This window comes from Haliotis rubra, unplaced genomic scaffold (assembly GCF_003918875.1).
Source record: "Haliotis rubra isolate DU_JTF1 unplaced genomic scaffold, ASM391887v1 Scf18, whole genome shotgun sequence".
Lineage (NCBI taxonomy): Eukaryota > Metazoa > Mollusca > Gastropoda > Lepetellida > Haliotidae > Haliotis > Haliotis rubra.
Genome location: NW_025765780.1, coordinates 1,777,438 through 1,802,461, shown reverse-complemented (window position 1 = coordinate 1,802,461; position 25,024 = coordinate 1,777,438). Strand labels below are relative to the sequence as shown.

The 25,024-nt window shown below is 40.1% G+C and overlaps 1 protein-coding gene across 1 annotated transcript in view; it reads right to left on the bottom strand.

Moving 5' to 3' along the window:
• LOC124273361 (G-protein coupled receptor dmsr-1-like) overlaps nucleotides 1-19,517 on the bottom strand; it is a 55,571-nt gene extending 36,054 nt beyond the window's left edge. The window contains exon 1 of the mRNA XM_046708598.1: nucleotides 19,348-19,517. The gene's annotated coding sequence lies outside the window, so the exon portion shown is untranslated. The remainder of the gene's footprint in view (nucleotides 1-19,347) is intronic.
• Nucleotides 19,518-25,024: the final 5,507 nt, after the last annotated feature.

Here is a 25,024-nt window from a genome sequence, read left to right as displayed (position 1 = left end):
GGAAGGATCACAGTGGCATTAAAAGCAGGACGTGTGCGTGACTGTATCAAACGGAATGAACGTAATGAACATGAATCTCATAGCTTATGGCAACATTTCTGAAAAAAAATAGGCGAGCAGAGAATACTGTGTTCGCATGCCTTTTTCAACTTCCTTTCCATATTTACGTTCCTTTCCATATGTGTCTTCGTTTCTTTTCCTTATGGACCTTCCTTTCCTTATGGACCTTCCTTTCCGTATTTACCTTCCTTTCTTTTCCATATTTATCTTCGTTTCCTTTCCATATGGACCTTGCCTTTTCCATATTTACCTTCCTTTCCATATTTATCTTCCTTTCAACCGCCTCCGTGGTGTAGTGGTTAGAGCGTCCGGAAGGTCGCGGGGTTCGATCCCCGGCCGCGTCATACCACAACACGTGATTTATGGTACGTGTTGGTCCCTGCGCTCGGCATTAATGGGCACAACAAGGACTGGTCGGCTCGGAGTCAGTATAATGTGTCTGAGTAAGGTATCCATGCTTAAGTACGGCATGGTATATCAGTGAGCTAGCACTATAAAACCAGCTTACGTCTTGGCTAGTACAAGCAGCCTCACATACATATGCATTCACGTCGTCATATGAGCGAAATATTCTCAAGTACGACGCTAAACCCCATTTCATCGCAGCTTCACCTACCTTCCTTTCATTTCAACATTTACCTTCCTTCCATTTCCATGTTTACATTCCTTTCGATATGTACACTTTCTTCCATATTTACCTTCATTTCATTTCCATATTTACCTTCCTTTCCATAATTACCTATCTTTCCATAATGACCTAACTTTCCACAGTTACGTTTCTTTCCACATTTACCTGCCCAAACAGGGTTCTGTATATCCAAACAGCAGATGGATGAGGTTAGAATTATTGTATCCTTTTTATTGCTGGTGATCTACACCCCGTTGTGAATAATCGTTGCAATAAATAATCAAACACAAGCTAGTGATACTTTTACGGTCTAAATTTACATATCGTTAATACAGAACATGTGCTAGTCATTACAGGGCTGTAAAACAGCGTATGGTACCGTCGGTTTTAAATAACCAACCACTCACAAGGCGAAGCTCCTTAACTGTGAGTTCAAGGAAAGAGTGAGTTAGTGTGTGAGTTTAGTTTTACGCCGCACTCAGCAATATTCCAGGTATATGGCGGCGGTCTGTAAATAATCGAGTCTGGACCAGACAACCCAGTTATCAACAGCATGAGCATCGATCTGCGCAATTGAGAACCGATGACATGTGTCAACCAAGACAGCGAGTCTGACCACCCGATCCCGTTAGTCCCCCTCTTACGACAAGCATGGGCTACTGAAGGTTCATTCTAACCCGAACCTTCACAGGTGTCAAGGAAAGAGGTTTGTATGGATGATGGCAGTTTAATAATTGATTACAACAGGTATATGTTAGGATATCATGTGAACCAAAGAAAGATTATATCTACCACACATATTGATAGAGTAAGTGATGCACAAGTACCAGAGATGTTTCTCCTTACCAGGCTATTCCTGTATACACATCGCTTTGTTAATGTTAGCATTATATTTCTGAACAGGTTCTTCTTGATCAGCAAATAATTATGGTCATCATTTATTACACTATCAAAACCCATTATGAAAACAGTTGTTATAATAACATAATATTTGAAATCATTGAATATTGTATAATTACTAATGCATAATGATGATGACTATGATGATGATGATGATGATGTGGTGGTATCATTAATGTATAACTGATCTCTTGAGTGGTTACTGTGTACGTTTTCATTGGCAGCCTGTATCTGTTACAAACACACAGAACCGTGTAAACGAGATGAGAATGTAAAGATTTCTCATAACTCAAAGCACAGTGGCATATCGATTAAGAGAGTAACGCCAGCTAGTCATTCTCTGTAGTGTTGATAATGGAGTCAAGCAAATCGTTGGAAAACCCAGGGTCTGACACCATCAACTTGTCCATTAAGAACTACATTACGTTTCAATTGGGAACAAATCTCCAAACAAAACTAATAACCTATACCTCCTGAGAACTTGTTTCAAGACGCCCAGGGGACCCTGCTTATCATCGAGTTTCTTCATCCAGAGAAAGAATATGTTATGGACGTGGATGACCCTTGTCCTGGAAGCTGTGACCACATTATGACCTGTGGTCGTCCACTCAGTCCGATTTTAGTTAAGTCCGTGTAATTGCTGATGGTCATATGGAATGCATGTGGTCAGTTATATGTTACGAGGTATTAGGGGGTATCACATTACTCATTGTCATGGCATTTATTGAACTGCGGTCTTTACTGCTTAACGCCAGCTAGTTACGGGATTTGCCTTATTTGTCAATCCATCTTCACAATAGAGATAATAAGGATGTTTATGCAAATACCTAATTCTTTTGTTGGTGCGAAAATGCGTGAACGTGTGAATATCTGTCAGTCGAATATATATTTATATGATAAATACGTCAGTTGTCACGATTCTGATGACATAATTAGCTCAAAAGTAGTAGTCATCTGAACAACAGCAATTACATATATTTCTGCGTCAAAACAACCAGAAACCATTTGTCATAGACAAGCATCAGCACCGACCGTCCACGTAGGGTGTTCAACAGAGGTTGTCGCAGTTAGGAGATACGATCATCCAGCAATGGTTGTATGTTGAGGAAATTTACCTCTGTCCCATCTTTCGTCCAAAGACCGCCTCCGTGGTGTAGTGGTTAGAGCGTCTGCCCGGAGAGCGGAAGGTCGCGGGTTCGATCCCCGACCGCGTCAAACCAAAATACGTTAAAATATGGTACTAGTTGTTCCCTGCCTGGCGCTCAGCAGTAATGGGTACAACAAGGACTGGATGGCTCGGAGTCAGTATAATGTGTCTGAGTGGGGTATCCATGCTTCACTGCGGCATGGTATCTCAGTGGGCTAGCACTATAACACCAGCTTAAGTCTGGGCTAGTACAAGCAGCCGCACATACACACATACACGCATGAACGTCGTCATATGAGCGAAATATTCTCAAGCACGACGTTAAATCCACTTTCACCTCACCTCACCTCTTTCGTCCCAAAACTTCATTGTATACTCAGACAATTTTACACCTTCTTCGAGTAGTCCTAGTTCCTTTGTAATGGTGGATTTTATTTGACTGTACAGGATAAGACGAACAGGATAAGATGGGTAAGTTTGTGATGTGAAGAACGTTCCAGGGTATACCAACATTCCGGAAACCTGGCATTGTCCTGTGATCATCTTCTGGGGAAGGGAAGGACAAAAGTTGAATGACATCTCTTTGTATGACATCTTTATGTGGGATTCATATTCATCCTTAATCACCCCAGGATGTTTGTTGATCGGCAGTAACTTTACCAACCACGCTGCAATCAATGTCCCGTAGTTCAATAAGAGCGGAATGTCTGTAGTGCAAATCGGTTGTGCATATGCAACGTACGCAGATGGTGGTCTTCTGCATTGTACGCGTCATCAACTGATTCCTGGCCTGTCTGAACTGAACTTTATTTACACTCCGGCCGCGTTCTGCGGCATTAGTGGTACAAGGTTACATCATAATGTACAACTTAGTGAGTGAGTGAGTGAGTGAGTGAGTTAATATTTAACGTCACCTCGGCAATATTTCAGCCATATAGTGACGAGAAATGTACAACTTAAACACAAATATGAAACCATAAAGTGGTCCATGTGTGTCCGTTCTGGATGGATCCCAGAAGTACTCCGACAATCGTCATTGAGCTGCATCCAAATATTATCTCCCTTAACATGTATCTGTTGTGCTTTTATTATTATTATAGGATATTCATAGCGCACATATCCAGGCAACTAGTGCATGCTCAAAGCGCTGGTATTTTTTCCCTCGATCATTGGATGTCAATCTCAACGGCACTTCGTAGTTTTTATAATCTCAACCCCCTGGGGAGTGTACAACTCTTGCAGCTACTAGGCGCACCGAGTTATTGTGGCTTTCTCGTCCTAACGAGGTACCTATTCACGGCTGGGTGGACTGGGACACATAGTCACAGGACTTTGTCCAAGTTTACTGCACTTTGCTGTACCTGCAACTAGGTGTTTGCACGTATTCATGTGGCCGCCATCTGGTCATATACCAACGGATTCGTGGGTTCTTTTAAGTGCAAAGGGTTGTGTACTGTACACTAGGGGTTGTGACAACACTGAAAGAGTCTGCACACAGTTGACTCCAGGGTGTTTACACCCGGTCACAGGTGGAGTCGATCCCGACACCTCATGCTCTCTGGATCACTAGCCTGGCGCCTTAGACAGCTCGCCCCTTTTATGATCTATATGTTCGCGGATCCAACCGCAAGCTGCTTCTACCAATAAGAAAGCTATTTTATACAAAGTCAAACGCATGGAATTAATGACAATGCTTTGTGCATCGGGGGAATAGATTTTGATTGGAATTCATTTTCTTCTCGCCTAGGTATCAAAGCCTAACATAATTTTGCAAAGAATACATTCCTTTGATCCGACGTTTAGTAGAAATAGCTTCACGACGTCATCATCACTGCGTCAATAAGCCCATAACCTGCTGTCACGCCTGGAGACTACCCTGGTTATCGTTATAGCATTTGGAGCGCTGAAGAGAAGGCACACAATATTTCACATGGGGTGTAGAGCATGAACTGATTTGGCACCAAAGTAAAACATGCAGGAAGATGGTATCACGTTCAAGAATGAATTTTGCGCCTTATCGCTTTCTTGCATGATCAAATTCAATCTTGCCAGGCGTCAGCCTTTTTCAACTACTGTAATTGCCCGACGTAATATGATATTGATTTAAGATCCTATTTCATTTTAAAAAGGAAGATTTATATCTTCCAGATCTTGCAATCAAAAATAATGTTTCCAGTAAATGAATAACAATTGTGTATTGATTTTGTTAATTACATGACATGAAGATGTAGTGATGTTTTCTTCGTGTCAACTTCAAGCACCGTGAATACTCCGTCACAGAAATGTCCATAGCGGCAGATTAAGCAGCAACATCTGAGTTGATATACTCGACAATTCAGAGATCAGCGACCCGTCAGCGCATTGTGTAGCTTCAACGACGTGATTTCTCACTTCAATAAATCACCATACTTTTATGAAATAGACTGACTGACTGAGTTTGGTTTTACGCCGCTGTTAGCAATATTCCAGCAATATCACGGCGGGGGACACCAGAAATGGGCTTCACTCATTGTACCCATGTGGGGATTCGAACCCGGGTCTTCGGCGTGACGAGCCAACGCTTTAACCACTGAACTACCCCACCGCCCTTTTTAAAATAGAGGGCAGGTGGGTTAGCCAAGTAGTTAAGGCGTCCGCACGTCGCGCCGAAGACCTGGGTTCGAATGGGTACGATATGTGAAGCTCATTTTTTATGTCCCCGCCGTGATAATTCTCGGATATTGCTAAAAGCGGCGTAAAACCATACCCTCTCACTTTCAAAATAGAGGGAATATCAAATGAAAATTATTAAAGGATGATTTGCAATTTCATATATAGAACCGAGTCTTATTGCCTGAAACATGAGATTAACGAATGCAGTTAATGTATAGTATATATGATACCTCGCCTTGAGCTTTTCCAATGGTTTTAAAACCCGAGTTTGGTAAAGAGGTTTACCAGTAGTAATTACCACACTTCCTCTCTGTAATGAATTTGAATTTCGTGATGATTTCCTGTGATCGAAAACGCCGAGTAGTGTTGCAAACTAATATCACATCCGGCAACGTACGTCGTGAGACGTGTGTAGTTGGGCTAACAGCAGCAGCAGAGACAGGCTGTAGCCTGCTGTAATGATTGTACACAGCGGTAGACCGCCCGTCCTTCCACTTGGCGTCCTTCTCATGTGTGACTTGCATACTGCCTTTATTACACCACACGGTCATGTCCACATTATTTTAATTATTCAGTCCATAAAATAAATGATTACTTGCATGTACATAGCTCTGTGTCCGTAATTATCTCCTTATCGATATCAGTAGAACCAATAGAGTCAGTATACGTTTCACTTAAAAAAGTAAATGAGATTTGAATCACAAAATGAAACTTGCGCAGTTGGTAGTGGTAATAAACCATAAAGAACCAACCTTGAAATTAATTTTATTCTGGGGAGGTTTAAAAATATATAATCACAACATTTATACAGTTGAGGATAAACATACATTTCAGGGGTAAAACATATGTCTTACATAGTGCTCTTGCTGATACATGTAAGATAGTGATGATAAGGACGCCAATGGGTAAACGGGGGTGGGGTGGTGGGGGCGACGTTGATCTACAAACTGATACACGTGTGAATCTAATGATGGGTGAGAAAAGACTCAAAACACCGAGAACTTAAAACCACTGAGTTTTCTTGACGTGCTGCGTTTAAGAAATGATCATTTGATTTTGACTTCCTGCGAATCATCATACCGATATATATCATGTCAAATATGTTTTTTAACGTCGTCTTTACAACATGTGAGCATTTTTCTAACGAGGTAACCTTTGGCTAGTGGTGCTATTAAAAAGAAGCATAGAGCTTGTATGAGAATAATCTGTTGATATACAATCTACAAGGTTCCGGACAATGGGTTGATAACTCTTCCCTTTAGGCCCAATTCATAGAGAATCCTGAACCTAAACATAGATCCAGCAGCAAAGACGTTATGCCGCTCTAACAGATCAAACGAACAAGCCGGTTGTCAAGCTGCCAAACAGATGAGCGCCCTTCAGTTTAGTGCACAGTCCAAACTGACATTCGGGTTTGAAAAGAAAGATTGCAAGAGATGTGGAGCAGTTAGCAACATTGATTGGGTAATAACTGTATCTAAACTACGGAAATGCTGCATGAAAGCAAATTTCTGAGTAAAAAAATGACGTTAATATTGGATTCATTTTCCATTTATATCGTGGTCTAGTGTGTGTATGGAAATATCATGTGAACAGTTGCTCGATAAGAGGGTCAAGACATGCTAGGAACATTCCATTGTACTGTGTCACAGGCCTGATTGTTGTTGTTTTCATGATATCAGGTCAAAAACAGTTGCATTTTACTCGTGGAGCCTGCAGCACGACTCTATGTCCACGCAGTGAACCAGTGAACCAGCTGTGGTCATTTAGCAAGGCATCGTTAGACAGTGGCCATCGGCCATGGAATGAGACTGACCACTAATGGATTGGCCATATGCATTGGCACCAACTGCGATAGGTATCGCAGTGAATATCTGGCCAGTCACACCACAATGAAGGTGTGATCAGTGGTATGTGTTAGTTCCAAGCGGAACTAAGCACAGCATGCACATTGGTCCTCCAGTGCACAGAGTGCTGTACATCACGGCGTCATGACTTGCCGCTTACTTGTGGTTGCTCCAGCTGTGACAACCGCTGTTAGCTCTGATTATTGTTTAGTAGGTAGGTGCTTATAGCATCAAGTGCCGGTTGCTTGGAATGATAGAAAAACAGGTTATATATAACTTCTTACACGCTGCCCAAAATAGATCAATGTTATTCTCATTTGTAAAAATAATACCACTATGTAGGCTTCATGTCGGTGAGATGAGATAGCATTTTCATCAAGTACTTGGAAGTGGCTGGTTTCTCTGTAGCTGAAAGGGATGTTTCCGTGACAGAGTAATTGCCGTCTTACTGCAGGGAACACATGTGTTAACGTTATGTGGGATATGAGTTTAGTGAAGGTTTGCTGAATGCTAAGACGATGTTATGTTATAAATAACAAGTATTATGTATCATCGTTGTATTTACACCTTTGTTTGACAAAATGACGACTATAGTAATGGTGATAATAATAATATATTTTTACCGTCTTATTCACGCATGATTGTGACTCAGAGGTCCATCTATGGTACGACCCATGATATGAAAAAGGCGTCATGGAAAGTGACAACAATAAAATTCTTTGGAATAGGCCCATACACAGCCTTAAATGTACCCCAGCCAACAAACATGATCTTGTCCTGTTTAATATATCCTATAAAATTAATGATATATTTCATCGTATTTTCAGTCCTCTTTGACAGTAAACTAATGTGTGTGTGTGTGTGTGTGTGTGTGTGTGTGTGTGTGTGTGTGAGAGAGAGAGAGAGAGAGAGAGAGAGAGAGAGAGAGAGAGGAGAGCCTCTGAGAGTGTACAAGAGTGACAAAAGTGACCGATTTGCTCGTAAACGATACGATGGTGCTTCTTATTTCTCCTCTAGGGAGTCTGTGATGTAAACCTAGTAGACATGATGGTGGAAAATATATGTATATATGCATTTCATGGAGATGACACAAGCAATAACTAATCAATAGGGCGCCTCAGTGACGTATCATTCTGTGGCTGGCACTCTGAGCTTCAGTTCCTGCTATACTAATGTCACACTGCAGATGCGGACAACACCGAGATATCATCGATTATCAATAACATAAAGAATCGATCACTTAAGCAATGAAAAACATACACTTTAATACTTACATACAAATTGATGTCACACGTTGCACATGAAAATTTAATAATTATATATTTTGTTTGACCGATAAACTTTATAATTATACAATGTAACACACACGCGATATGAATTTTTATGAATATTTACTGTGTAGAATCAAAAGTTAAATTACACATTCGGGAAGCTCGAGTGCTCAGAGAGCAGGAACGATGATTGTGACAACAAGCTCAAAGGTCTGTTGAGAAATCAAGTAATATACACGGTGCAAGTCTGGCTATTTGTGTCTACAGGGTAGGATGCAGGAATGTCTAGAAGAGCGTCTTCAACTAATCTTATTTCATAAAGGACGCACCACGGGAGGCCCAGCACACAAGCTCATAACACGTGAACTATTTGAAACTCACTTTGTAAAGCACCGGAACCACAGCAGGTGGCATATTGCACCCACAGCTTAATAGTTTACCCAAAATCAAAAGGAAACTATATAAATAATTACCAACCTTTTTGCCGCATAAATTAATATTTCGGAATGAAGAAAAGCTTAAAGCTTAATTGAACATGACAAGAGATACTACACATGAGAGAGTTAAGTAGCTAATCAAATATTTTCATATCTTGGTTACCCTTAAATGAGAGCAAAGTGACTTTAGAGCATCTTGTGGAACATGCGTCCAATTAACGAATATAATATATTGTATCCCTTTACAAGGATCATTTAACCAAATGGACACGTGTTATCTAGACGATAATGGGCAAATGTTTCTTGCATAGTACCAAAATACAGGACTCATGGTAATAGTGTAATCTGATGTACTAATAAGGGAGGATTCTTTCCTCAATTACAATATGAAGCAGTTACTTATCCTTCAATATAATCAAAGACCATTCTAAGTTTGACGATATTCTTCTTGACATAAGTACAATAAAATATTTCCCTGAAAGGTCGACACTCTTTGTACTTCTTTCACGGTGGGTTGTGCAGCTTTTGGTACACTCACCTGGATTGTCCTAAGTAGTTTTACCCACTCAGCTGATTGAATGTACTTTTTGGGTACCGACACCATAAGTATTTATTTTCACGCAAAATTGTCAGTAATGTCCTTGGTGCGTCTGGGACATTCTTCTCTGCCATTGAGTAATTACTCATTCCGTCGCGTTGTTTATAGGGGCAGCTGGATGTGGCATGTGAAGTAATGCAGAAGGTCTTTACGAGTCCTTTCGTGATACTGTGAGTCTTTCGGTGATTTATATTTACAACGAACGTAATAAGTGATCGAAGGATCCATCATGGCTCACACGTACTGTAAATGAGTCTTTGACCACACCAATACCTTATTTCCGCATGAACGTATACCTCGCTTTGACCTTTAGCAATCATTTGTTTTCCCAGGACGATATATTCTCATCCATTCTTGAGAAAAACTATTCCTTTCAAAGTGAAAAATGCAGACAGAACATGTTGTACATCCACGGATATAAGACAAACACTAGGATATCATCTAATGCCTCAAATGATGTTTGTAGCAACTTCAATGCTGGTAAAACCCAAAGATGACATCCCACCGTTTAGTAATTGTTTGAAATGAGAGATCAAACTCAACTGATGCCCCGAAGAAGAAAAACACCAAAAGTATTTATGTTGAAAACTATCTTGATTGTGACTTATAAGTGACAAATATGCATGTTGCCAAACCATCACATGCATCTTTTACAATGCTGTGGGATGAATATGATGAAAAACATGATTTTGTTGAATCCTACATGCATATTATTTGGCGAAGGAATAAAGCATTGTCAATTGAGATTTCAGTGGAATACCTGTTAAAGGCACACAAAATACCTCCAAATGCAAAGATTATCAGCAGCGGAGCGAGAACAAGCCATTGGATTGTCATAGATGGGGGGCTCCGAACAGGCATGTTGCCAGAACCATCATGAGGGTAATGAGACGTGTCATCCAGATTAGGCAGACATATGTTAGTCACCAGGAGTGACCATCCAGTAAGACCATCACCTGCTCATTTGCTCACAGTGACGTCAAGTCGACCATTCGAGGGCATGTCTTTAATCGTTAACTTGGACTCACGTTGATCCAGAAACATGAACCGTCGCAACTCGTTGTGTGGTGGTGTTGCAAAGAAAGTAAACATTGTGTGAATGTTAGCAATTTGTAAGCTAACATTGTATTTGATTTTGGTAAAAAGACACCTCTTTACAAACTTCAAGAGCTACATAAAACAAGAAACACATAGATCTTATCTTGTTTACTACAATGCAGTCATCTGAGAAGTTGAAAGAAATCTTTCCGTGTGTGTTTTAACCTAGTCTTTGAAAGAAACATTGTTATTGTAACATATCGTCCGCACGGATAATACACCAGACAGTCACTACCCATGGACGCGAAACACTATTTTGTAGACCAGTGAATATATTATCAGATACCAGTGAACATATTATCAGATACTGTAACCAAGTCAGGATCATACATTGTAGAACAAACAATTAGAAAAAAATATCATGTATTCGTTTCAAATCATGTCAGCCGTTACACGGAATGTAAGTGGTAAATTGCAGCAAGCGTGTGTTTCCTCAGTGTGTTGTCCTGATATCAACCATTGGTTTATCTGCACCGGGTTCGAGTATTTACAGGTAGTCATGAAGCAATTGTCCATTACATAATCTACTACTTCTATATTTATGTATATTGTACCAGCTATAACTTGTTGCATTCTAACATTACTACCTGCCAGTCAATTGCCAGTCTATGCATTGTAAAATGGGCCTGTGGCCTCATTTACTGAAATGAACGACTACTTCTATTCAAGGCAGTCATGAATCAGCTGGATATTGTTTGGTTACACTTGTCACCTTATACAAGGGATCAAATACTGACGGTTGTTAACAGTGTTGTTGTAAGGTATATCCATTTTCTCAACATGGACTGACTGACTGAGTTTGGTTTTACGCCGCTTTTAGCAATATTCCAGCAACATCACGGCGGGGGACACCAGAAATGGGCTTCACACATTGTACCCATGTGGGGATTCGAACCCGGGTCTTCGGCGTGACGAGCCAACGCTTTAACCATTAGGCTACCCCACCGCCCCTCAACATGGACAGGGAAGATGTTTCCAGTAACGACGTGCGTTATTTGTGACAGTGTCGAACACATGTCAACAAAATATCGCTCTCTACTATGTGACAGTAACCGATGTACTATTGATATTTGCAATGGACAGTGCATTGGAACCAGTTCAATAGCCGTATCTTCGCCGTAACAATATTATTATATTAAACAAAACATGTTTTTGGTGAAAAAGGCCAAGATCAAAATGATCAATGATATTACCTAAATGAAAAAGGAACTCAAGGTGAAAATCGTGTTGAGTATTGTTCATTAGAAAATATGTTTACATTTGTTTGTCTAAATCCTGATGGCTTAAAAGGATCATGTGAACTGCAAGGTGTATACACGTGTGATATCATCTTTCACGTATCGAATGCTTCTCAATGCAAACACTGAGGTACAAATATAGCGCGGTGAGGTGGGTGATTTGATTAAATCGTTAATATCACAGTATCCATTTCCTGTATTTTCATAATGGACCCATGTCTGTACTGTGTCACAGGCCTGATTGTTGTTGTTTTCATGATATCAGGTCAAAAACAGTTGCATTTTACTCGTGGAGCCTGCAGCACGACTCTATGTCCACGCAGTGAACCAGTGAACCAGTTGTGGTCATTTAGCAAGGCATCGTTAGACAGTGGCCATCGGCCATGGAATGAGACTGACCACTAATGGATTGGCCATATGCATTGTCACCAACTGCGATAGGTATCGCAGTGAATATCTGGCAAGTCACACCACAATGAAGGTGTGATCAGTGGTATGTGTTAGTTCCAAGCGGAACTAAGCACAGCATGCACATTGGTCCTCCAGTGCACAGAGTGCTGTACATCACGGCGTCATGACTTGCCGCTTACTTGTGGTTGCTCCAGCTGTGACAACCGCTGTTAGCTCTGATTATTGTTTAGTAGGTAGGTGCTTATAGCATCAAGTGCCGGCTGCTTGGAATGATAGAAAAACAGGTTATATATAACTTCTTACACGCTGCCCAAAATAGATCAATGTTATTCTCATTTGTAAAAATAATACCACTATGTAGGCTTCATGTCGGTGAGTTGAGATAGCATTTTCATCAAGTACTTGGAAGTGGCTGGTTTCTCTGTAGCTGAAAGGGATGTTTCCGTGACAGAGTAATTGCCGTCTTACTGCAGGGAACACATGTGTTAACGTTATGTGGGATATGAGTTTAGTGAAGGTTTGCTGAATGCTAAGACGATGTTATGTTATAAATAACAAGTGTTATGTATCATCGTTGTATTTACACCTTTGTTTGACAAAATGACGACTATAGTAATGGTGATAATAATATTATATTTTTACCGTCTTATTCACGCATGATTGTGACTCAGAGGTCCATCTATGGTACGACCCATGATATGAAAAAGGCGTCATGGAAAGTGACAACAATAAAATTCTTTGGAATAGGCCCATCCACAGCCTTAAATGTACCCCAGCCAACAAACATGATCTTGTCCTGTTTAATATATCCTATAAAATTAATGATATATTTCATCGTATTTTCAGTCCTCTTTGACAGTAAACTAATGTGTGTGTGTGTGTGTGTGTGTGAGTGTGTGTGTGTGTGTGAGGGAGTGAGAGAGAGAGAGAGAGAGAGAGAGAGAGAGAGAGAGAGAGAGAGAGAGAGAGAGAGAGAGAGAGAGAGGGGTGCCTCTGAGAGTGTACAAAAGTGACCGATTTGCTCGTAAACGATACGATGGTGCTTCTTATTTCTCCTCTAGGGAGTCTGTGATGTAAACCTAGTAGACATGATGGTGGAAAATATATGTATATATGCATTTCATGGAGATGACACAAGCAATAACTAATCAATAGGGCGCCTCAGTGACGGATCATTCTGTGGCTGGCACTCTGAGCTTCAGTTCCTGCTATACTAATGTAACACTGTAGATGCGGACAACACCGAGATATCATCGATTATCAATAACATAAAGAATCGATCACTTAAGCAATGAAAAACATACACTTTAATACTTACATACAAAATGATGTCACACGTTGCACATGAAAATTTAATAAGTATATTTTTTGTTTGACCGATAAACTTTATAATTATACAATGTAACACACACGCGATATGAATTTTTATGAATATTTACTGTGTAGAATCAAAAGTTAAATTACACATTCGGGAAGCTCGAGTGCTCAGAGAGCAGGAACGATGATTGTGACAACAAGCTCAAAGGTCTGTTGAGAAATCAAGTAATATACACGGTGCAAGTCTGGCTATTTGTGTCTACAGGGTAGGATGCAGGAATGTCTAGAAGAGCGTCTTCAACTAATCTTATTTCATAAAGAACGCACCACGGGAGGCCCAGCACACAAGCTCATAACACGTGAACTATTTGAAACTCACTTTGTAAAGCACCGGAACCACAGCAGGTGGCATATTGCACCCACAGCTTAATAGTTTACCCAAAATCAAAAGGAAACTATATAAATAATTACCAACCTTTTTGCCGCATAAATTAATATTTCGGAATGAAGACAAGCTTAAAGCTTAATTGAACATGACAAGAGATACTACACATGAGAGAGTTAAGTAGCTAATCAAATATTTTCATATCTTGGTTACCCTTAAATGAGAGCAAAGTGACTTTAGAGCATCTTGTGGAACATGCGTCCAATTAACGAATATATTGTATCCCTTTACAAGGATCATTTAACCAAATGGACACGTGTTATCTAGACGATAATGGGCAAATGTTTCTTGCATAGTACCAAAATACAGGACTCATGGTAATAGTGTAATCTGATGTACTAATAAGGGAGGATTCTTTCCTCAATTACAATATGAAGCAGTTACTTATCCTTCAATATAATCAAAGACCATTCTAAGTTTGACGATATTCTTCTTGACATAAGTACAATAAAATATTTCCCTGAAAGGTCGACACTCTTTGTACTTCTTTCACGGTGGGTTGTGCAGCTTTTGGTACACTCACCTGGATTGTCCTAAGTAGTTTTACCCACTCAGCTGATTGAATGTACTTTTTGGGTACCGACACCATAAGTATTTATTTTCACGCAAAATTGTCAGTAATGTCCTTGGTGCGTCTGGGACATTCTTCTCTGCCATTGAGTAATTACTCATTCCGTCGCGTTGTTTATAGGGGCAGCTGGATGTGGCATGTGAAGTAATGCAGAAGGTCTTTACGAGTCCTTTCGTGATACTGTGAGTCTTTCGGTGATTTATATTTACAACGAACGTAATAAGTGATCGAAGGATCCATCATGGCTCACACGTACTGTAAATGAGTCTTTGACCACACCAATACCTTATTTCCGCATGAACGTATACCTCGCTTTGACCTTTAGCAATCATTTGTTTTCCCAGGACGATATATTCTCATCCATTCTTGAGAAAAACTATTCCTTTCAAAGAGAAAAATGCAGACAGAACATGTTGTACATCCACGGATATAAGACAAACACTAGGATATCATCTAATGCCTCAAATGATGTTTGTAGCAACTTCAATGCTGGTAAAACCCAAAGATGACATCCCACCGTTTAGTAATTGTTTGAAATGAGAGATCAAACTAAACTGATGCCCCGAAGAAGAAAAACACCAAAAGTATTTATGTTGAAAACTATCTTGATTGTGACTTATAAGTGACAAATATGCATGTTGCCAAACCATCACATGCATCTTTTACAATGCTGTGGGATGAATATGATGAAAAACATAATTTTGTTGAATCCTACATGCATATTATTTGGCGAAGGAATAAAGCATTGTCAATTGAGATTTCAGTGGAATACCTGTTAAAGGCACACAAAATACCTCCAAATGCAAAGATTATCAGCAGCGGAGCGAGAACAAGCCATTGGATTGTCATAGATGGGGGGCTTCGAACAGGCATGTTGCCAGAACCATCATGAGGGTAATGAGACGTGTCATCCAGATTAGGCAGACATATGTTAGTCACCAGGAGTGACCATCCAGTAAGACCATCACCTGCTCATTTGCTCACAGTGACGTCAAGTCGACCATTCGAGGGCATGTCTTTAATCGTTAACTTGGACTCACGTTGATCCAGAAACATGAACCGTCGCAACTCGTTGTGTGGTGGTGTTGCAAAGAAAGTACACATTGTGTGAATGTTAGCAATTTGTAAGCTAACATTGTATTTGATTTTGGTAAAAAGACACCTCTCTACAAACTTCAAGAGCTACATAAAACAAGAAACACATAGATCTTATCTTGTTTACTACAATGCAGTCATCTGAGAAGTTGAAAGAAATCTTTCCGTGCGTGTTTTAACCTAGTCTTTGAAAGAAACATTGTTATTGTAACATATCGTCCGCACGGATAATACACCAGACAGTCACTACCCATGGACGCGAAACACTATTTTGTAGACCAGTGAATATATTATCAGATACCAGTGAACATATTATCAGATACTGTAACCAAGTCAGGATCATACATTGTAGAACAAACAATTAGAAAAAAATATCATGTATTCGTTTCAAATCATGTCAGCCGTTACACGGAATGTAAGTGGTAAATTGCAGCAAGCGTGTGTTTCCTCAGTGTGTTGTCCTGATATCAACCATTGGTTTATCTGCACCGGGTTCGAGTATTTACAGGTAGTCATGAAGCAATTGTCCATTACATAATCTACTACTTCTATATTTATGTATATTGTACCAGCTATAACTTGTTGCATTCTAACATTACTACCTGTACGTTTTGGCGCAACATCCTCAATTGCCAGTCTATGCATTGTAAAATGGGCCTGTGGCCTCATTTACTGAAATGAACGACTACTTCTATTCAAGGCAGTCATGAATCAGCTGGATATTGTTTGGTTACACTTGTCACCTTATACAAGGGATCAAATACTGACGGTTGTTAACAGTGTTGTTGTAAGGTATATCCATTTTCTCAACATGGACTGACTGACTGAGTTTGGTTTTACGCCGCTTTTAGCAATATTCCAGCAACATCACGGCGGGGGACACCAGAAATGGGCTTCACACATTGTACCCATGTGGGGATTCGAACCCGGGTCTTCGGCGTGACGAGCCAACGCTTTAACCATTAGGCTACCCCACCGCCCCTCAACATGGACAGGGAAGATGTTTCCAGTAACGACGTGCGTTATTTGTGACAGTGTCGAACACATGTCAACAAAATATCGCTCTCTACTATGTGACAGTAACCGATGTACTATTGATATTTGCAATGGACAGTGCATTGGAACCAGTTCAATAGCCGTATCTTCGCCGTAACAATATTATTATATTAAACAAAACATGTTTTTGGTGAAAAAGGCCAAGATCAAAATGATCAATGATATTACCTAAATGAAAAAGGAACTCAAGGTGAAAATCGTGTTGAGTATTGTTCATTAGAAAATATGTTTACATTTGTTTGTCTAAATCCTGATGGCTTAAAAGGATCATGTGAACTGCAAGGTGTATACACGTGTGATATCATCTTTCACGTATCGAATGCTTCTCAATGCAAACACTGAGGTACAAATATAGCGCGGTGAGGTGGGTGAGAGTATTCACCTGTATTTACGCCAGAACGATTGCCCCAAACATTATAATTCTCCGTGCTGGGTATTTATTTACACCTGGAACCAACAAAGGATATCTGGCTTTGATTAGCACGGAACGGTTATGTTAACGCGAGTCGTATTACCTACTGCCACACTTTAACACCGAGCCAATGCATAGGCCGATGCGCTGATCAAACATGTAGAGTAGGGTTAGCGTGATTGTTAAGTAAAACACGATTGATCTCTATGACAACTGTTGTTGACTTCCCATCTGACTCAGTGATACTGCGTGTGAAGTGTGAAGTCGAATTCAGGATCCGTTCTGGACCTCGTTGCACAAAGCGGTTTTAGCGCTGGAATGACTGTAACTTATATAGTTAACAATAGATTTCGACACTCATAGCGCTAAAATCTCTTTGTGAAACGACCTTTTATTACTTAATTAGGAAAATGTAAGAGGATAGCTAACATTATTCGTACAATGGGAGAGAAGGAAAGGCGAATTGGTGAGTGAGTAAATAATTGAATGATTTGGGTGGTTGAAATGCTGGATTGTTGCACGAGAATGATTGAAGTTGGTGGGTGCATAGGATCTTGGTTGAGTGAGTTACTTTGTAAGATCAGGTAATACAGAAATTGGGTATTTAGTTCGACATATTAACATTATGGAACACATTAAAGGATTCTCTATCAGAAATTGTCAGTGGACTTTTTCATTATTTCCATATTCTTTGCATGATATTTGAATGCCATCTGATATGGACATTCAGCACGCAACATATCATTTCATATTGTAAGGATATTAGTTATTCATACTGTTTCCAGCTCAACTGCATGTGATTAAAGTCAGCGCTTAGATAGAGGCTTAAGATATTCAGCACACGAATTCAGCCTGATCAAAACTGAACACAGCCGTGCTTGCACACTCTCAAACGATGTGGGCCTGTCAGACATAATACTAGGAATCTTATAACCGTTATGAAACAGTAACTACTGTTGCCACCTCAGCGTGCAGACTGTTATTGGATATTTCATAAGGACGTTTATTTCCCTATGTTATTGGCAAGACGAAATGAAACAAATACCACAAAATACGTCCTGCGAATAGTATCAGACAGAAATATTGCAATCAAATATTGGTTTTACAGTTTGTTATTACTAAAGACAACATCCAGCTCCTCTGCGTGACGCCTTGTTGCTCTAAGTGGAAACCCGTTGAAAATACATGTGAATATGATTATGGTTGTTTCAGACATAGGTAAGACAAACAAGATCTCCGGAATGCTGCTAACAGAACCTTCTGGAGCAACGAGCAGTTGAATGAGTAGGCTAAATGAGCAGTTTATGAGCGGAAGACGCCGCACTAGCAATTAAGAGATAAGCACTGTCACTGTTTGGTGATGTGTCTTGGATTCCAGGGGAATTGTAAGCAAGTCTAGCGCATATCTGATGAAGGTGGTCATATCAGGGAGAACAGTTAATTGTATGCCCAACAGGTGGAATAGTATGTGGCGTCATTAGTAACACTGAATCCCAAACCCGATTATATCAGGTTGTATAACTTTCTGGTAGGATGGTTTGTTTAGTTTTAGTTTTAAAAGGTTTATTTCATTTTAGATCGTAAAATTGTTCATCAACAGGTGTTTCATAGACACTGCCTTGGAGGTAATATATATCTCACATCTGATCTCAGTTGTACAGTTCACATGCTTTGGCATGGGAAACAGATATAATCACAGCTGAAGATATGGACAGCTCTTTTGTCCTACGTGAAGCCGAATTTCAGAACGTGTACAGGAGCTATATAAGGCTGCAAGGGGTCACATCGGTGTAGGTAGGACACCTTCATAGGCAGATACATGTAGTTTGTATGAATAGAACTGTGTAGTATCAATAGACACGCATACGCGAACCGTTGCCATTTCATCAAGTGTTCCTTTTGTCAATGATTTTACTTTTCTAAGCTTGTTCTTCAAACGGACGAAAATGTCAACATACAAACGCAAGTACTCTGTTCCAAGAGGGACATTTCATGCGAATCGCTTAGGTACATTGAATAATAGATGAATGAAATTTATATCCCGAACCAATTACTGCTACATCCATCGATTTTCGAGAGTCAACTGCCGACCAATTAGTATTAACAATGTCTGTTAACATTTACATGGTGTTTCCGTGTAAGACATTTATATCAGCATCCTTACCTGTAAGACCATTTGAAGAGCGAGTGCCAACGGTAAGTCCTCAATTGCCGTCCCTCTCTGTTACTTGGGAAGCAGAGAAACTAGAACTCCGAATGCTATCGGGACTCAGGCGTGCAATCCACTGAAGATTCTCCCGCCTTACGCGCGAGAGTGAGGCAATCCCCCGCCAACTCGCGGGTAACGCTACCACGCTACCTCAGCGTTCGTAAATTGACAAACGCGCGATCGATCTGTAATGATATCACGTGGCACTACCTACTGCACTGGTGAATAAACAAGAGTCCTATTGGATGGGAAACGAAAGGATGCACAGATTAAATCAATGCTAAGCGACAGTTGTAGCATGTTAACTGTCACAATTTCTACATCCTTGTTTACTGCTGCAAGTCTATCACGTCCGCGACAAAACGAGTCTGGCAAATGGTGATTTACCAACAGCTCTGAAAGGTCTTTTTTAAGCATTATTGGCAAAATTTAAAGTTGTGTTATTTACCATAAATGAACTTAATCATATCTGCTGTGTTTGTGTTGAAAGTGATATGGAGCCGTAAGCAATGAGAACAGGTGAAGCGGAAAATAGTTATAGGTGTCGGTAAATGATTGCATTATTCATTGATCTCTAAAGGAGAACGATTAATCAATCGATAGAGTACTTAACTGTTTAAATAGTAATCAAATCAATTCATCAGGAAATGATTAAACCTGCTTACTTGATTTCCTTATTGACGCCAAACCCACGTGGACACTGCTCCAGTACACGCTATGACAACAGCAAAAGACAAGTAATTCAAAATAACTACAAATGTTTTTGCGCACTTGTTTCATTCTCTGCCTTAAATTAAATAAAATGAATATAGTTTATATTTCAAAAAAGGCATTTGAACGATAACACATTAAAACGTCAGCGGCTTAGAATTTATCTCGTGTCATGGACAAGTTAACGATTCAAAACAAATTGAAAACGAACATAAACGTCAACACTATCGAGCAATTGTAAAAATATGACAGGCGTCCAGGTGTTTGTATATTGGATTAGCATTTGCTCCTGCTGCCTAGTGTCTGAAAGGAAGGGACATTACAAGCTATTTCCATCAAGCATATGATACTGCACAAATCTGAGAAATATACTTCCCTAAATTAATTGGAGGATACATCAAATAATCGAACTTAAGCATGTCGAATGTTTTTTTTCTTAGATTATTCTTGGAGACCCGGCTGCAAGAAGTAGTGCCAACTCGAACAAGCAGTTAGGTGACGACTGGAATGAATATAGCATTTTGACCCACGGAAGAAGCTGTATGACACATTCTTTTGATGAGCAATCGCAACAGGTGAATGTCACGAGTGTCACATCTACATGTAAGCTAATCTGCCACATTAAGCATTAGATTTACTACCCACGAATAGATTAACCCAATTATACTAAGGACATGAAAAACGTTTACACACAGTGGACACAAGGAAATCTTCTGCACCTGGGTCTCTCATGTCCGTATTCTTGAAAGATACAGAGGATCACTGGGAACACTCTTGTAGTCCTCGTTAGGTAATTCAGACATGCCTGCTTATTTCTTTGAGCCTGTGTTGCTGTTGAGCGTGGAGTCCACGGTTACAATATCGATAGAGTATTGACTGAAAGTCAAAAGCATGGAAAGGGAAACGTGTTAAAACAGTAACCAAATACAACGTAAATTAATTTAATCAAATGTCGATATACAGCAAGTGCCACTTTCAAGGATAAACAGAAAGAGAGCAACGCTTTGAGATGTGTTTATTTGGAAAATACGTTGAAAAACCTTTATCAAAATATAAATTCCGTAGAAAATATTGACGTGAACGAAAAAGGTGTTGATAAGAGTAAAGGGAAAATCCCCCTCATCGATATGTGTCGATTATTTCAAAGACTCTGTGATTATCCAACAGCGTCAATGGACAGCTACACGGAATGCATTTTACAATGTCAACATGTTGCTGGACGATATACATGTGCAGTGAAACCAATCGCCAAAGTAGTCATATTTGCATTACGTCAAGTTTAATCTGAGAAGAAATCCCCGGTCCTTGCAATGATTAAACCTGTGGGCAACATTGAGCACTTCAGGTGTGTCAAGTTTGGTTTGTTTACTTTTTATATCTCAATGAATGAACATTGTATGCTGAGGACAATGTACCACGCCGTACCGACAGTGCATCTTGAAATTACATGGCACTATCTCACAAATCAATTGTTTAGGGATAATGGTGCTTTGAGTAAATAAATCTGAAATTTCCCTTGCTCCAGGCTTCCTGGCTTGCGTCTTGTAATGCCGATTCTTTGAAGTAATCGATGCTGTGTACGTCTATCTGTATACGCGACTTCAAGCTGGGAGATGAGTTTGGCTTGAATACGTGATTCGGTAAACTGCTGTAGTCTTGTGTCGTTGCCTCATCCTCTATGTTCCACTCGCGGACCAGGTTGGTTTTCAACCAATTCAGCTCAACAAAAAGACGAATGTAACGAAGATGAACACCTGTCCCCTATACCATTCAGCGGTTTCACAAAGAAGCCTCATAGATTCTTATAATAAAACGTATCTCTGGTATTTGACGTGCCTCCCTGCCGAGTCAGACCACCTCTGACTCATATCTTATAGTATGTTTATCGGAGTTCTAATACAAGTTCTGTTACATCTGGGTCGAAGTGACCGCATGACTAAGAGTGAGTGGGTTTAGTTTTACGCCGCTTTTAGCAATATTCCAGCAATATCACGGTGGGGAACATCAGAAATGGGCTTCACACATTGTGCTTTGTGGAAAATCGAAGCTTGGTCTTTGTCGTGACGAACGAACACCTTAACCACTGGGCAGGTTTAGGACGTTCCGGTAATGAAGGGCCACCAGTCATGACAACGATTGAACTGTTTGATGTTCTTTTTCTGTGTGTTGTAGTGTTGCCTGACAGATATACACGTACGTCTCTAGTGATGATTCAACGCTCGTAATGAGTTTGTTACCGAAATGTTATATTCTCTAGTGGTAACAATTATGACACCACTAAATATTTGACCATGATCAAATTTCGTCTGTGACAGATAATACATGCAAGTTTGTTTTTTGATAGACTGAATCGATTTTCTTCAGCAGTAATAGGGACATCAGTCCCATTAACACATGCACTACACTGTTGGGAGTTTGATGCATCAGTTGTGATGGGCATGAGTGAGTGAGTTTAGTTTTACGCCGCACTCAGCAATAGTCCAGCTATAAGGCGGCGGTCTGTATATAATCGAGTCTGGACCCGACAATCCAGTGATCAACAGCATGAGCATCCATCTACACAATTGGGATACGATGACATGTGTCAACCAAATCAGCGAGCCTGACCACCCAATACCGTTAGTCGCTTTTTACGACATGCATGGGTTACTGAAGATCAATTCATTACATATTATAATCACAAGACGTAGATTACATACTTCCCCTCACTCAAGGTTGAAGGCGTTAACATGAGATTCGAATCTGAAGAAATTTCAAGAATTTAAAACACAACAGGTTCTCAATCTCACTATGACAAATGGCAGACTAAGGAGGAACTCTTTGGTAAAGGAGGAAATACTGAGTGTAAAATCGGTTTATTCTTCAGTAGACTGATGAGATCGGTTTTAAACCACATTGGTTTGTTTACATATCATCAAACAACCTTTCTACCATTGTCCGTAATTAGATTCAGTTCCAGATCCCCGAGCGCAGGAACTCATTGTTCAAAAGGTCACTGCGGGATTACACGAGTCCGTGACTTCATTCCATGTAGATGGACACGTAGCTGACGGTTCTTCGTGCCGGCATGACCTCGGTAATAATATGAATATGAAGGCGACCAATAAATGATCTAGCCTGGATCAGACATTTCACTGATTGACTTCATGAGCTTCTATCTGCGCAACTGGGATACCTGTATGTAGGATGAGAGTGTGTGAATCAAAATTTATCGTCTTACAGCTATACAATTATTTGGTGACGAAACAAAGGACAATAAAACGACTAGAATATCATAGACACAGCTTTAAAACAATCATGTAATCATTACAAAATATCACTTAACAAAATAAAATGAAACGGGCTTTAGGTCCGCCAAGAAGAGGACGTTGATCTCCTGACTAAGAACCATTGGGAATTACAGAACTATTGCTGCCTTCATGGACCCCAGCTAACGTTTTGCATCATCACTACAGGTGGTGGTAATTATTGTCATATTTAGCCATGTGAAAAACCATTCTACATGTTAAAACAGTGGTAGGAATAAATATATTTTGAACTGGGTGAAACGAGTCAGCGAGTCTGACCGCTCGATTTAGATTTAGAAAAAAATTCTTCCTGAAGACCAACCCCCAAACGTATGTTTGTATGTATGCTTGTTGAATAGGTTACACTCAGCAATATCCCGTCTGTATAAATTTGAACCTGGACCAGACATTCCAATGGTCAACAGCATGAGGATCTTCGCAATTTTGATACCATGGCATGTATACACTAAAAGGTATCTTCACAAGGGATAGATGTTAGTGTGCAAGTGTGGGCTCGTAAATATGTAAATGTTGTCCTAAACAGAAGGTGATGTGGCCAGTGCTGCGTGCGTCCCCTGGAAATTACACGACTGTTTTGACATAATAGGGGTTTACAACCGAGGATGTTCGGCGGTAAACATGACCCAATAGCACCGTCAATTGTCAATCTTCTACCATGTCACTGAAATTCGCATTACACATTTTAATTCGCTGTCCGTTTCCTTGTAAAATACATTGTAACACTTACTTTAAATAATTCGAATAAAACGGTATTTAACGCCTATTAAGCAAAACCAGTATTTGAAATAGACTTCTTGACGGGTTAATAATGGATAATTTCTTTCGGAACGACGGCTTTATGAGCTTCTCACTGATACAGATCTCCCAACAATAGTGGTCCAATCACAATTCTAAATTGCCATGGTAGCTTGGAGCAAATACCCGTTACCAGCACTAGTTTCAGAAAGTCATTCAATGAGGATCATCGAGTCCTCTGTTACAATTAGCCAATGCAGCTACTATCTTTATATCGACTATCTCCCGAGTACAAACGTTGTACACTCGTTATAGCAGTGTACATCGCAGCCGTCGTGTCTCACTCATTATTGGCAGAAGTAGGGCGATACTTTGCGTGCAGAATCTTCTGCAGGAGATCCTTCAGGACTTCCAGTACACATATGACGTGACATCCGTTAAGCTGGGGTAACTCTGTTATTATCCCCCAACCTTAAAGGTGTTGTTAGGGGAATACCAAAACGGACCAAGACTGTCCCTTTATTGACCTATTTTGGTAAGCTAAGTACACTAAGTACACATCCTACACCTTGTACAGTAGTTGTTAGGGAAACTGTGTAGGCCCATCACGCATCCTCAAATAAACACCCCTTTGGGAACACTAGATTAGGAAAGCTCTCAAGCGACCAATGCTTATTACGTTTTAAAACGACAACCCGTTTTGATGTGCATGAGAAATCAGAAAATCCTTTTTATGAAGGAATTACATTGATTTTTTCATTCAGCAATATTCCAGTCACGCTGTAACTTGCAAAACAGCACATATCACTTCAAGAATTAGCAATATTAGATTATGAGTGCAAAACAATAATCCATTGAATTGTGTTCCGTGTATATCC